The sequence below is a fragment of the Globicephala melas genome, chromosome 3 (genome assembly GCF_963455315.2).
Source record: "Globicephala melas chromosome 3, mGloMel1.2, whole genome shotgun sequence".
Taxonomy (NCBI): Eukaryota; Metazoa; Chordata; class Mammalia; order Artiodactyla; family Delphinidae; genus Globicephala; species Globicephala melas.
The window spans coordinates 133411875-133427040 of NC_083316.1; the positions used below are offsets into that span (position 1 = coordinate 133411875).

At 39.5% G+C, this 15166-nt stretch overlaps 1 long non-coding RNA gene across 1 annotated transcript in view; it reads left to right on the top strand.

The window, feature by feature from the left end:
• Nucleotides 1–14279, top strand: part of LOC132597116 (uncharacterized) — a 136219-nt gene extending 121940 nt beyond the window's left edge. The window contains exon 3 of the long non-coding RNA XR_009563501.1: nucleotides 14231–14279. This is a non-coding gene — a long non-coding RNA (uncharacterized lncRNA). The remainder of the gene's footprint in view (nucleotides 1–14230) is intronic.
• The last annotated feature ends 887 nt before the right edge of the window (nucleotides 14280–15166 follow it).

A 15166-nucleotide genomic window follows, 5' to 3' on the forward strand; every position in this document is an offset into this window, starting at 1 on the left:
TTCCCAGCTGTTGGGGTATCCATCATGTTAGCTCCCCAGGGCTGAAAATAAAAGGACTAAAAGTGACCCATAATCTCATCCTTATTATTAACATTTTATTGATATATACAAAGTCATTATTTTATGTATAATATTGTAAAATACAAATGTACAAAATTTTATGCATAATGGAGTAAAATTTATATATGTATGTCTGTATTTCATGTCAGTAAAATGATGTATCTATATACAGATATGTATATAAATATTATACAAGAAAATAAACACATACACGTACATTTGAGATCACACTATATTAATAATTGAACTTTTTAAACTTATAACTGAATCAGGGTCATTTATCTATATCATTAAATATGAAATAAATATGATTTTTAATATCTTAATAATAGTTTCCACATGGATATAACATAAGTTTTTTAAACTAGTGTCCTATTTTTGGACTTTTGGATTGGGTTGTTTTACTTCTAAGTCATAACTTTAAATATGTATACCTTCAATTTTCACTTAAATTTTTATCTGGGCTCTTTCTCATGCATTTTTTGAATACTTATCCCTTTGATTTCTCATGGCCATATGTTCACACCTCGCCAGGTTTTCCCTCTCTGTTGTCTCTTGGTACAATATGAAGTCTGGTCGCTTCGTCCAAGGAATCATTTAGAAAGCAAACTTCTGTTTAGAGTGTGTCTGTTTTCAATAATATCAAAGCTGAAGGGCAATGCAATTTAAAAAACAACGACAAGCAGTGTGAGTATAGATAATATTTTGGCTGAAATATTTTACTCCATAGTAGAGTTTTATATAAATCTTATCCGCAGATGGGGAAAGTGAGGTGACTTTTTAAGATTCTCACAGAGAATGTGGATATAGTAAGAATGGTATCTTAAAATAAAATACTAAGATGAGATAATGCCTTTAGTGACCTTCTAACCCATTGCCACCTGTAAACCAAGCCTTCTAACTTGTAGAATAAATCCTCAGTGGAGGTCTGTTCATATGACTGTTCAGTTCTCTTTACATGGTCATTGAAGATCCATCATGGTTTCCCAACCTACGTCACACCTTACCCTAACTGGGAAATTATCTCTTCTATCAGAAGAGACTCTTAACCTCCCAATCTTTTTTCCCCCTTTTTCTTTTTTAAATAACCATTTTATTGAGATACACACATACCAAAATATCACCCTATTAAAATATATACTTCAGTGGTTTTTAGAACATTGATAGAGTTGTGCAACTATCATCACTAATTTTAGAATATTTTCATCACCCCAAAGAGAAACCTAGTAACTCCCTTTTTCCTCTTCCCTCTGGCTCCTGGCAACCACTAATTTGCTCTCTGTTTGTACAGATTTACCTATTTTGGACATTTCTATAAATGGAGTCATACAATATGTGACCTATTGTTTCTGGCTTCTACCACTTAGCATGTTTTGAAGGTTCATACATGTAATAGCATGTATCAGTACTTCATTCCTTTTCTAGGCACAATATATTTCATTGTATGGCTATACCACCTTTTGTTTATCCATTCATCATTCAGTGATTCTGCTTTCCTGGCTATGTGTATAATGCTGCTAGGAATATTCATGTACAAGTTTTTGGTTATGATACTTTATGGGCCAGTGGTAGTCCCCATGTTTTTGGATGAGTATCCCAAAGGCATTCCCTTCCTTTTCATATATAAAAATGAAAAAAAAAGAATCTGATAATTGGGATGCCCAAGGATGAGTTCATCAAACTCTTTTTTAAGGCCTTAAAGTCTGCTTAGTCTGATTCTTCCAATAAAATTGGGTCGGGGTTGTTGTTCTTTATGAAAACATGGAATTTGGGCCATAAGAAATTTGGAATCCAATTTTGGCAATAACCAATGAGCTAGAGAAAGCCTCACAATGGCACTTAGTTTTGGGTTTGGAGAAACTTAGAATACCATGAAGCCTATCTGGATCTAGGTGTGGTCCTTGTTCTTATGTCAGATGCTCTAAATACTGAACTTGGATTTGGGCAAACTGCAATTTTTTCTTGGCGACCTTATGTCCCTTTAAGACTAAAAGCTTTAGCAAGTGGATGTTGTCTTCCTGTGAGGAGGCTTGAGAAGGAAAGCAAAGAAGCGAATCATCCACATATTACAACAATGTAGAACCTCTAGGGAACTTTATATCATCCAGATCAGCCTTCAGGATTTGTGAGAAATAAGAAGGACTCTCAGTAAAATCCCAAGGCATTATTGTCCGGGTGAATTGTTTTTCTCCCCAAGTGAAGGCAAAAAGGTATTGTCTAGCTTCATCAGCTAGAATACTAAAGAATGTACTGCATAAATCAGTTGCAGTAAAGAGTTTGCTTCTAGCGGGAATGAATGTTAGTAATGTATGAGGGTTAGGAACAACAGTGTCGGGGGATAACAATGCTGTTTTTTGTGTCAAGGTCCTGGGCAAATCTCCACCCTTGGCCCCTAGGTTTTCTCACAGGTAAAATGGGAGTGTTGTAGGGACTAGTAAAAGGGATAGTGAGGCCTTGTGACTTGTAATATTCTGTTACGAGTTTTATGCCCTGAAGGGCTTCTTCACTCATAGGGCATTGATTAATTCTGGGGAGACGTTTTGAGGGATCTATTTGAATCTTGTTGGGAGGTGTGCTGTGAATTTTGCCAGTATCAGTTGGAGATTTTGCCCAAAAGGAGGGTGGTAGCTGATTGAATAGGGACAAATGATTAATGCTTCCAGAATCATCTCTAGTACCATCAGAAATGAAGCAGATAAGATTGCAAAGGATCATTTAATTCACCTGCTTGGCTGCTTTGATGACTGCTGTCAAATTCTAGAATAATCTCCCCTTTTGGGAAGAAAAAATTCCAGCATGGTACTTCTCTAAGAAGTCTCCGCCTAATAAATGGATAAGAGCTGAGGAACTAAAAAGAAAAGGGTATGGATCCTTCAGAGGTTCTAAGCAAAACTGAATAGGTACAGAGACAGGAATCTTTTGAGGTTCATTAGAGATCCCCACTAGTTGAACTGTAGTACTCCGAGGTAGGGACTGCTTTATAGTAGTGGGGTTGAGCATCAAGAGTGTGGCTCCAGTGTCAGTTAGGACTGGAAGAGATTCGTCCCCAATCTGTGTAAGTGTTTCTCAAGTTTATAAAGAGGAAGGAATGGGAAGAGCCCCTGTAGTTCCTTGGAGCCCTGTCATTGAGAATTGGGAGGACATTGGAAAGGATGGTTAGAAGGGCTGAAGTTGCCTAAAGTGCTTAAATTTGTGGCACTCTTTTCAAATGTGCTGGCTCTTTGCAATAATATCAGAAACTAAGAAGCTTTTGATTTCATTTAGGAGCCTTCACTTGCTGAGGCTGAAGGTTAAGAATTTTAGTAATCTTCCTTTTAAGTGGCTCTAGTGTGAGAGAGCTGGTTTGCCAGACTAACTAAATCTGGGGTAAAGATAGTTTCCAGTTCCACCCTGGTCCATTTCACTTGATGGGAAAAGTTCCAGTTCAGCCCATTAATAAATACCGAGTTAAAAACTACTTGGATAGAATCAACATATGAAAGAAGACCAGATTTTTTTTTTTAATTATCCAAAGTCAAGTGTACTAGTTACGAACAAGCTTATCAGATTTTTGTGTGCAGACCTGAATTTTGTTCCAATCAATAGGCTTTGGAAAAGCTTTAGGAATTGTCTAATGAAGTTGCCTAGTGATTGCCTGAGTGTGATTATGTAATAAGTTAACAGGCTGGTCTACTGGTTGTAATCCTAGAGGCCTTTCAGGATTTTCCCAGTTAGCAGTTTTCATCCATGCCGGTCCTGGCCTTCACCAACTAGCTGATATAAGTCAGAGAAACAGGTTGGTAATCTGTGAGGATCCTTGATTACTTTGGGAAAATCTTTCTAATTTTAAAGGGACGGGTTATGATAGGTTCAGAGGAAAAGAGGGTGGGAGAGTTTCCGAGAAAAAGGGAAGTTTGGTGAGAGAATTAATATGGGGGAACTGAGGGTATAAAGGAGGTATGGGTGGTGTAGGAAGGAAGGAGGAAGATGGCACAGGAAGCAGAGCCTGAGATAAAGGAGCTCGGGAGAAAGAGCATGAGGCTTTGGAAGCCATTTTATTTTTCTTTAAATGTTTGTTTGCCCTAGTTAACCTGAAAATCTTATTTTGCAGAGAGGCATTCCATGCAGTTGTGGAGATTTTAGAGCTATAGTTGTCCAGGTTGGTTTTAAGAAAAGTTAAGTTTGGGGATTTCAAAAGTTCCCCATAATAACCATTGATATTCTTAATCGCCTTTGGTAAACTTGGTCCATTTAGTTAGAAATGCACATGAGGAAGGACCGTGGTCTTTTAAATATAAAATCAACTGGAGCCCTTGTGGGGAGGGTGCGCCCTCAAAATATTTAGATAATTGGTATCCCATTTCTCAGAGGTTTTTCTCTAGAATAAGGGAATAATTTTCGAACAGCCTAAATAGCTCAAATAGTTCAAACAACCTGCAGGTCTAATACCAGCCATTTCTTGTCTGATCGCCAAGGAGCCAGGCCAAAGGCTACTCAGTACAGCTCTAAGGGTACGGTCTAATTCTGGAGGAATCAAGCCAAAGACTTAAAGCACAGTTCCACTAGAACAGGCCAGTCCTGAAGGAGTCAGGCTGAAAGTTTAATAGGGTAGTGCCAGTAGACCAACCCATTTTCCAAAAGGAATGGGGTGAAGGCTAGCCAGTTCCAGGAGGAATGGCCTGATTTTTAAAATGTGTCAAATGAATACTCACATATGTAATGAAGCCTTAAACAGACAGGACAAAGCCTTAAAACAGATCCTGAAGAAAACGTCAAGAGCTTCAAAACACAAGGAGACAAGCTAGGATACAGGAGAAAGACTTATCCTCAAACTCTAGGGTCAGCAAGAGGCAGTGAGCACCAGTGGACTCAATATGGCTACTTCATCTGTTGGCTCACCAGCTTCAGAGTCAGTGAGGGTCTTCTCTGGATCCTGGTATGAGCCACCAAAATGCTGATCTAAAACAAATAGACTTTCAGTTATTTCTTCAGCAAAAGTGAGTTTACTTGCAAGTAACAAAGAGGGTCTGCAACCATGGCAAGCTACATGCAAGTCCCTACACAGCAAGGGGAGAAAAACTCTTTCAAAGGGGGGAAAAGGAAGTTGGGAAGGCTGTAGTTAACAAATAGTCAATTGAGGAATTGAGAATTTGAAGTATAGTGGCTTTTCACTGGCTGAGTTGTGATGGTCTCTCATTGGGTAAGCTCTTTTTTTTTTTTAACATCTTTATTGGAGTGTAATTGCTTTACAATGGTGTGTTAGTTTCTGCTTTATAACAAAGTGAATCAGTTATACATATACGTATGTTCCCATATCTCTTCCCGCTTGCGTCTCCTTCCCTCCCACCCTCCCTATCCCACCTCTGTATGTGGTCACAAACCACCTAGCTGATCTCCCTGTGCTATGTGGCTACTTCCCCCTAGCTATCTGTTTTACATTTGGTACTGTATATATGTCCATGCCACTCTCACACTTTGTCACAGGACACAGACCTACTAGAGCATGGACTTGAGGATATGGGGAGGGGGAAGGGTAAGCTAGGTATTGACAGGCAAGAAGAGGAAGTCTTACTTCTTTCTCTTGGGCTCTGCTATCATCATAGGGCATGAGAGCTCCCCCTTCTGGCCCCCAGACTCTGTTTTAATAGAGGCTTCTGTTTATTAATTTTTATACTGGGATATTTAAATTTTAAAGGAGAATCAACTTAAAGTGAATTAATCTCTAAATTATAAGAATATCACCAAAAGCACACTATCCAATTTTTTTTCAATTAATTAATTTATTTTTGGCTGCGTTGGGTCTTCGTTGCTGCACGTGGGCTTTCTCTAGTTGCGGTGAGCGGGGACCACTTGACATTGAGGTGCGTGGGCTTCTCATCATGGTGGCTTCTCTTGTTGTGGAGCATGGGCTCTAGGTGCACGGGCTTCAGTAGTTGTGGCTCGTGGGCTCTAGAGTACAGGCTCGGTAGTTGTGGCACACGGGCTTAGTTGCTCTGTGGCATGTGGGATCTTCCTGGACCAGGGATCGAACCCATGTCCCCTGCACTGGCAGGTGGATTCTCAACCACTGCACCACCAGGGAAGTCCCAAAATCCAATTTCTTAAATGTGCAAAAGATTTGAGAAACACTTCACCAAAGAAGGTACACAGATGGTAAAAAAGCATATGAGAAGATCCTCAATATTAGTCATTAGAGAATTGCATTAAAACCATGATGAGATATCACTACATACCTATTAGAATCGCTAAAGCGAAGCACCTTGACAATATCAAGTGCTGGAAAGGATGTGGAACAACTGGAACTCCTGCATGTTGTTGGCAGAAATGCAGAATATTACAGTCACTTTGGAAAATGGTTGGGCAGTTTCACATAAAGTTAAATGTAAACTTACAGTACGACGCAACAATTCTATTCCTAGGGATTTACATGAGTGAAATAAAAATCTTATGTTCTCAAAAACTCTATATACCAATGTTTATAAGCAGCTATTCATAGTCATCAAAAACTGGAAACAATTCAAATGTCCCTCAACTGGTAAATGGATTAACAATCCATGGAACATCCATGCAATGGAATATTAATCATCAGTAAAGAGGAGTAAACTACTGTTACTCAAAAAACATGGCTGAATTTATTTTTTATTACATTAGTTTCAGGTGTATAGCATTATAATTTGACATCTGCATGCACTACGAAGTGATCACCACCACAAGTCTAGTTGCCATCCAGTCCATCACCATACAGTTGGGCCGCTCCACCCATTGTGTCCATCCCCTCCCAAACATGAATGAATTTCAAATGCATTATGCTGAATGAAACAAGCCAGACTCAAAGAGAGATATATTTTATGATTGCATTTTATATGACATTATGGAGAAAGCCAAATTAATAGAGACAGAGAATAGTCCATGGTTGGTAGGAGTTAGGGGCAGGTGACAACAAAGGAATAGCATGAGGGACCTTTTTTGGATGGGATGGAAGTGCTCTGTATTTCAATTGTACTAGTGCTTATACAACTGTATGTCACAGAGGGTGTATTTTAATATATGCAAATTGAAAAGTAATTATTTAAAAAATAATACCACTAAAGATCTTTTTGGGGAGAGATGGAATATGAAGCCTGAAGCTTCATGGATTATAGGACAGGTGAGTTGGATTGGGTGTGGCTCTACGACCAAGTAGTTGCAGTGAATTATATGTTGCCAGTGGTGAGAGCTGGTGAATAGTGACTTAACTCTTTAGGACATCAAAGAGAGCTTAGGAATGTCAGGAAGAAATGTGGCCAGTGAAACAAATAATCTTTCAGGATAGATTGAGGTCATGAGTAGCTATTTCAATTGTGAATTGTTTGAGGAGAAAGGGACCAACACTAGATTGCTTCTTGTGCAGAAGATGTGGAAGGAAAAAAATGACATGAAGAATAGGATGAAAATGTTCCTCCCTGAATGATTATCAGCAGTAGCATTAGAGATTCCAAAGAACTCAGTGGTTCTCATTGAAAATCTAACACAAGCCTCTTTGTAGAGTGCTTGGTCTGTGAAGGAAGCTTTCTAGGAATTTCTTTAGCTAAGCATCCAAGGGAGTCAGAGAGACCTAGATGAATGTCAGCTCTGTCATTTATAAGCCTAGATCCCTTGGAAATATCACTGTGCTTCTCTGATCTTCGATTTTTCCATCTATAAAGCAGGGTTGACAATAGCATGTATCTTTCAGAATTGAGAAAATTAAATGAGATAATGCATGTATAGCATTAAGCACAATGCCTCACAGATAAGAAGCACTCAATAACTTGTAGTGAGACTTAACGTTGCTGCCTGATTTCCGGAGCCTGCATGTGTTTATTTTTGCCAGGTTCATACTTGTATTTAATTTTTTTTCTTGTCACCATCTCACCAGCAGGAGATCATCAAGTGTAAGTAGCATCATCTTGCTGCCTAGAGTATAGAGTGAATTTGAAGAGAGACATCCTATTCCCAGAAACACAGAATCTTTTATGCTCAATACAAAGAGCCTTCAAAAGTAAGAGCTGTGACTTCCTCTGTCCAGAACTGGTTAACCTGTTGCGATATTTGGTAGATGAATTCTGTGCCACGCTCTCTTGTATACTGAGCACCAGACTGGGAGGCAGCAGCTGCTCTCCATGCTCTCCTTCCAACACAGAAAACCAATCTCCGGGCACCAGGGGAGACTGTAAAAAAGGAAAAAAAATGCAAATGTCCAACATTGATTAGTTTTGCCAGCTGCTCTTCTTTGGAATCAGCGGATTGACCACTTTAACTGTGAAGTCCATTGGATACTCGTAGGGTTTTTTTGTTTGCTTTGATTTGTTTTAGAAATTGTATTAAAAAATAATCCTTTGCAGGTCAAACCTGTCAAAGAAGTTGACATATGGAAGGAGGGTTTAAATAAACAGAAGAAAGAGATAATAGACCTCTATTGGATTGTTTCTGAAAATATGTTTGACCTTGGGGAGGGTCTGATTCTTTTAAACATGGGATTGCAAAGTCAAATACTTTCAGAGGCCAGGCTAGTTATATAAATGAGTGAGGAAGTATCTAGATATAAGGCAATAGGAAGTGGTGTTGGGTTTGGGCCTATTTTTTTATTTTCCTACTATTATGAGACCTTTGAATACAAAGTCATTTCACTCTTTTTCTCAACTCTACTTATGGGGGGTGGGAATAGGGAGTGTGTGATGAGAAATGACAACTTACACAGCTTCAGAGATGTGGAAGAATCTGGGCTCCCATCTTGGTCATGCAGTGGACTGAGGAAGTTCATGCCACATCTGAATTGAACAGCTTTACTCAGCACCAGCCGAATACTGTTGGGCAAGAATGTGAGCCCAGAATTGCTAAGTAGTTAGTTATTCAAGAGACACCCCATATCTTGATTTTGATGTGATTTCTGTAAATCACATCAAAATCCTTATAATTTTAATGCTGTCAATTTGTCCCATTTTGGAAAATAATGGTGTGAATCAAATACAGCATGTCTGTGTGTTAGTTTTAGTCGGTGGCTATCAGTTTGGACCTCTGCTTTGGACCTCAGTTTGACAACTTCTGTGGAGTATAGTACTACTTTTGATAGATGGAGATCCATGATAGAAACAAGGTGAATTATGTTAGAAATAATCTCTTATTGATCTTTAAAAGATTACAATTTAAAATGGTATTGTGAAATGTGCAGTGATTAATTAGAGCCTTATTCTAAAAGCAAAAGATGGGAAATAGACTAAATATCCAGTAATAGGGAATGGATACATGAATTATATTACATCCAAACAATACTATGTAGCTATTAAAAATGAGGCAGTTCTATAGTAGTAATATGGAACCTATGCTATGATGTATCATTAAGTCAAAAAGCCAAGTGCAGAAAATTGTGTATAACATGCCACAGTTGTAGTTTTTTAAAAGTGTGATGTATTTATCTATCATCCATCTATCTATATAACATCTATCTATACTTGCATATCTGTATCTCTGGGAACTAGAGGGAGCCTGGGGGACTAGAAGACAGGGATGTGGGGAGACTTACTTTTCCTTTTGTGTGTATTTGGTAATATTTGAATTTTTTTCCAAATGTACATATTCCTCGTTCAAAATAAATGTAATTAAAAAAATTAGCTTAAAAAATCCACTAATTCATAGGACACAGCCTGTTCCAAAAAGGCAGAGTAAGAATGGGTTGTCATAATAACAGAGATGATGGACATTTTTTCAGGAAAAGTCATGGTTAACAAATGAATTTATTTACAAAACATAGAATCACAAACATAGAAAACAAACTTACAGTTACCAGAGGGGATAGTGGGGGTGGGGTGAGAGATAAATTGGGAGTTTGGGATTAACATATACACACTACAATAGATAAACAACAAGGACCTGCTGTATAGCACAGGGAACTATACTCAGTATCTTATAATATAAATGGACAAGAATCTGAAAAAGAATAGATACATTTTAAAAAAGGTAATGGCTAGTACGTGCTTCATTGTCTTTCCACCATTTGCTTCTGAGAGACAATGATATTGGCTTTAATGGATGGTTGTAAACTCTAATATGAAACAGAATGTAATAAGAAATTTTTAATTTTCCTTATCAGACTAAACAGGATCCTACTAGCAAAGGCCCAGATAGAATCTGTGGCAGTTCAAGTGCATGGAACTTGCAGCTGGGTTGTCCTACCACACTTGCATCTACATTATCTTCTTTGGGATGTGTTCATATCCTTAGAAATGTTCCTGCTCTACCTGTTGGCTTCCCCCTTCCTGGTCTTGGTCCTGAGTTTGGCTTACTTTGGAGCAGGACTAGTGTCAGCTCTTGGCTTACCTGACTGAGGTAGTGTTTTCTAGCGTATCCTTGGGCTCTGTTGTGAATATGCACCTCTTGTGTGGAAAGGAGTGAGATAATGATTGGACTTACTTCATTTTATTTCCCTCAACCTTTATATTTAGCTAGATAAGTATGGATATAAATAGGAATAAAGACATAGATATACATATGTCTGAAAGAATATAATAAAAACTAACAATGGTGATTGCCTCTGGGGAGAAAGCCTGATAAGTGTTCTTTTTATGCCCAATAAGCAGATTGTGGAATTGACAAAGTGCATTTCCAGTATCATAGATGGTGTATTTGAGATGAGGAAAGAAGGAGAAATGAATTAGCTTGAGTTATTTAAACTATACTGTCTGAGGAAAACAGAAAAAAAAAATTCTAATAAATTAGAGGAAAGTTAGATAATTCTATAAATAACATTGAGACTTTTGGCTAACCATCTAAAGAAATGTATATCCTATCTCTACCTCAGTCCTTTTACCAAAACATATTTGTAGAGGACAGACTTTAGAGTGGTCCTCAGGATCCCCACCTCCTGGTATTCACACCTTTGTGTTATCCCTTGGAGTGTGGGAAGGATCAGTGACTTTCCTCTAACCATTGGAATGTGACTAAGGTGACAGTTTGTATGTGATTACATAATAGTGTAATGCCTCTCTTGCTAGACTCTCTCTCTCTGGCTTTGATCAAGCAGGATGCCATGAATCGTATGGCATCAGGAAATGAATTTGAGCAACACTCTGAAGGAGCTTGGCAGTGGATCCTTCCCCAGTTGAGCTTCTGATGAGAACATAGTTCTGGCCAAGATCTTGATTATAAGCTGTGAAACCCTAAGCAAAGGATCCAGTTAAACAGTGCCAACTCCTGATCCACAGAAACTGTGACTTAAGAAGTGTGTATTGTTTGAATCTGATAAGTTTGTGGTCATTTGTGATGTAGCAATGAAAAACTAACACAGTTCCGTATGCATTAATGAATTAATTGTAAAAAAAAAAAAAAACCAACTATACAAATCACTAAAAGAAAATGCAGCAGAATGCTTTTGTAATCTTGACATACAAAAGACATTTTTAAAGAAGAAATGAATACCAAAACCACACACCAAAGAAGACTGACAAATTTGACTACATAAATTGTTTAAAATTCTATATGGAAAAAATACTATACTGTACATGCATTTCCTTAATTCTTCAATGTCTGCAAATAAAGAAACAAAACCAAGAACCAAAAGAAAAATGAGCTGAGAATGTTAACAATAGGTTCGAAGAAAAAGAAATAAATGTCTTTAACATTCAACAAAATGCTCAGTCTTACTCACAATTAAAGAAACAGAAATGTCCAAAAATGAGATTTCATTTTTCACTTAACAGATTCACATATATATAAAACTTGATAATACTGGGGAAACAGACACTCATGTTATTGCTTGGAATGTAAATTGGTGCAGCCTTTTTGGCAATAGAAATAAAAATTTATAGCATACCTACACTTGCCAGTCTGCTTGTATGAAGTCATTCGATAGTCATGCCCACACATTTGTATGGTGACTTGTAAATAGCAAAAACTAGAAATAAGCAAAATGTTCATTGGTAGAAGACCTGTTAAGCAAACTCAGGGATAGCTTGCTGTGGAAAAAAATTTTTTTTTTCTGTCTATAAGTCATGATAAGGAATGATTTACAAGCTTTCCTTGAGGGCAGGGACCATATACCATTCGTCTTTGTCTCCTTTCAGCCTAGGATGGTGCTTGGCACGTAATAGAGGGGAGCAAATAGTGTTTGATGAACGAATGCATGAATGCATACTGGTACATGCATACAGCTGAGTAGTGTCTGGGGTTAAACATTAAATGTGAGTGCGTTTTTAAAAAGTGTTTAAATGTGTAAAAGATGAAAGCAGGAGTTAACTAGAGACTCTGAGGCATTATGTGATGCTTTTGAATCCTGATCTTTTGCACACTGAGACCATGTCTGGAACCACCAGGGAAGCTAAATGATCTCTTTGAAGGCTTTGCTAGAGTGGGTTTGGGAGCTACAGGGAGGAGGAATTTAGTTATAAAAATGAGAGGAGAAGCTTCCTTGGTAACACCCTGCCCCAGAGATCACTCTCCAGCCACCTCTAGTCTCCCAGTCCCTTTAATTCTGCTTGTAGTCCAGACCACGCTCCAAGGCACATGATTAACAGCCCTCACACCACCCTCTCCCCACTGCCTCTAAATGCGGCCACGCTACCACTCACCTAAACCCAACAGAAAAAAATCCAGTCCTGTCACAATCTTGTGGCAAGCTAGATCTCCCAGCATTAAATCACCATTAAGGGCTTCTGTGAATTTGATAGCAGCTTTAGGGTATTTTTTTTTTCCCTTTTTCTTCCATTTAGAACTCAGCTAAAGCTTTCCTGTTGTGGGAGGGGCATGCTATAAAGACAAACCGTCCACTACCCTGTCCTCCACAGGTACACTCAAACCATAATCATTGCAAGAGGGGAGAAGGGCAGAGGACTCGCTAGCAAAGCCCCTTTCAAGCAGAGCAGCCTCTGCTTGCTGAGCTGTTGGCAGAGGTGGAGAGTGTGCTGTCCGCACGTGGCCTCTGCACAGACGTTTGTGAAATGCTTTTGCACATAGGTATCTCATTGGCTCCTAACAGGAATCTTGCTAGAAGAAGTATTTATTATACCTGTTTGAAAGATAAGGAAACCAAGGTCCAAAGGCCTGGACTAGTTAATAAGACCCCAGGACTGAACACAGGACCTCTGACTTGATAACTGGAGATTCTGAGAAACTTCAGCTATTTGCCTAATGATTTGTTGTTTCTGAAGCCTTCCCCAGACATGTCAGGCTCTGACGGTAGACAGCCTAGGTTCACATCTTGGCTCTGCCAGTTACTACCTGGATGACCTTGAGAAAGTTACTTACCTCTCTAACTGCTATCTAGCGCCACAATAACGTTGCTAAACAAACAACTACGGGTCTTCAGTGACATGCAATAATAAATATTTAGCTTTGCTCAAGAATCCAGAGATTGGCTGAGTGATTCTGCTGATCAGGGCTGGGCTCACTTACGCATCTCTGGTCAGCTGGCGGGTCAGCTGGGAGTTGGCTTGTCAGCTAGCATGACTCCACTCTGCTCCATGTGCCTCTCATGATACAGCCGGCTTGTCCAGGTTACTGCACATGAAAAAGGTTTTAAGAGAGAGACAGTGGAAGCAGGCAAGCCCTCTTAAAGCATAAGTTCAGAACTGGCACATCATCACTTCTGCACAGTTATTTGGACCAAAACAAGTCACAAGACCAGCCTAGATCCATAGGATGGGGAAGTAGCCTTCATCCTTTGATGAGAGACGCCACAAAGTCACCTAACACACGAAGTCACCTAACAAAGTCACCTAACACAACACAGCCACAAAGTCACCTAACACAGCCACAAAGTCACCTAACACAGCCACGAAGTCACCTAACACACCTAATTTTGCATTTGCTCTGCATAGAGGGAGACCGTTAAATGGCACCATCAGTGTAACTGATCTAAAATCCCTGAGCTCTTTCATTTTGGCATTTTAGGAATAGAGGTTAAAATAGCATCCATTGCACAGGGACATTGTGAGGATAAAATGAGGCATTGTGTGAAAAGTGCTATATTATGTGCTAGGATGAGGGGCAGAAAGTTAGAAGCCTCCTGAATCCTGATGACTTCGTGAGGGGTTGCCATACCAGCCCTGGACTGGCCACCTCCAGACTTCTTCCACTTGAGAGAATAAACCCTTATGTGTTTAAATCATTTGGGTTTTTTTTTTTTGTCACATGGAGCCAAATCCAATCCTAACTGATTTGTTTCTCCTCCACCATTCAGGCATAACAGCAGATGTTATTTGATGAACACACTGGAGACAAGACATGAGTCTTTGAGTAAGGCGTCGGAGAGGGGCAGCCCTAGCAGTTCCTGACCTGTACATTTCCACGTCGGTGTCACATGATCACGTGAGTAATTGTATCAGGGCCAAAGGCCTCTGTCTATTGGCTGAGCACACCACTGGCCGTGAAGTGGCCTGGTCTGAGAGCTCTGCCCAGTGGCGGGGCTCTGTACTGGGTGATGACTAAATGACTAGGTCAGTCCCTCTCATTCATGTTTTGAATTTGAGACACACAGAGGGCAGTAGAAAGAAGCTGGGAGAGCAGCAGAGGCTGAGAGAAGCTGCCTTATGAATGTCAGTCACTGGAGTGTCTGACTCCCTCACCCGGAGCGGTATTGCATGTTTGAACAGTGAGCAGGAGGTTCAGTTCTCTGTGAGTTCCGGCTGCATTGGTCCTGAGACCTTTCCTTTCTTCTTTGTGTGCCCTTATGGCATGGCATAAAAGTAGAGCCTAACACGGTGTGTGCTTCTCTGTGTTCTAGATTGTACCTACAGATGATTTTTTAAATGGTACTTACTTTTCTCTGTCAGTTAACAGTGTATCATGACCATCTTCCCAGACTGTTAAACATTCTTTCCTAACAGCATGTGAACTAGTGTAGAGTACAAGTGTCTGTTGCTATCCAAAGGTAGAGTGTTCCTATGAAACCTTCCATAAGACAAAATGGTGTAAAGTGAAAAAGAACACATCTTGCTAACGGATGCACAAAATAAAACGAGATAAAGCACAGATGCTCGCACAGTTTTAAGCTATGGTAGCTTGATGCTGAGATGCTGAATGTGGTTCCTGGGGAAGGATCTTGGGGGCGCCGTTCTTGCTGCTTCGGGTGTGTGCTGCCTCTATAACTGCTCACTGCAAAAGCAAGGCTGAATGC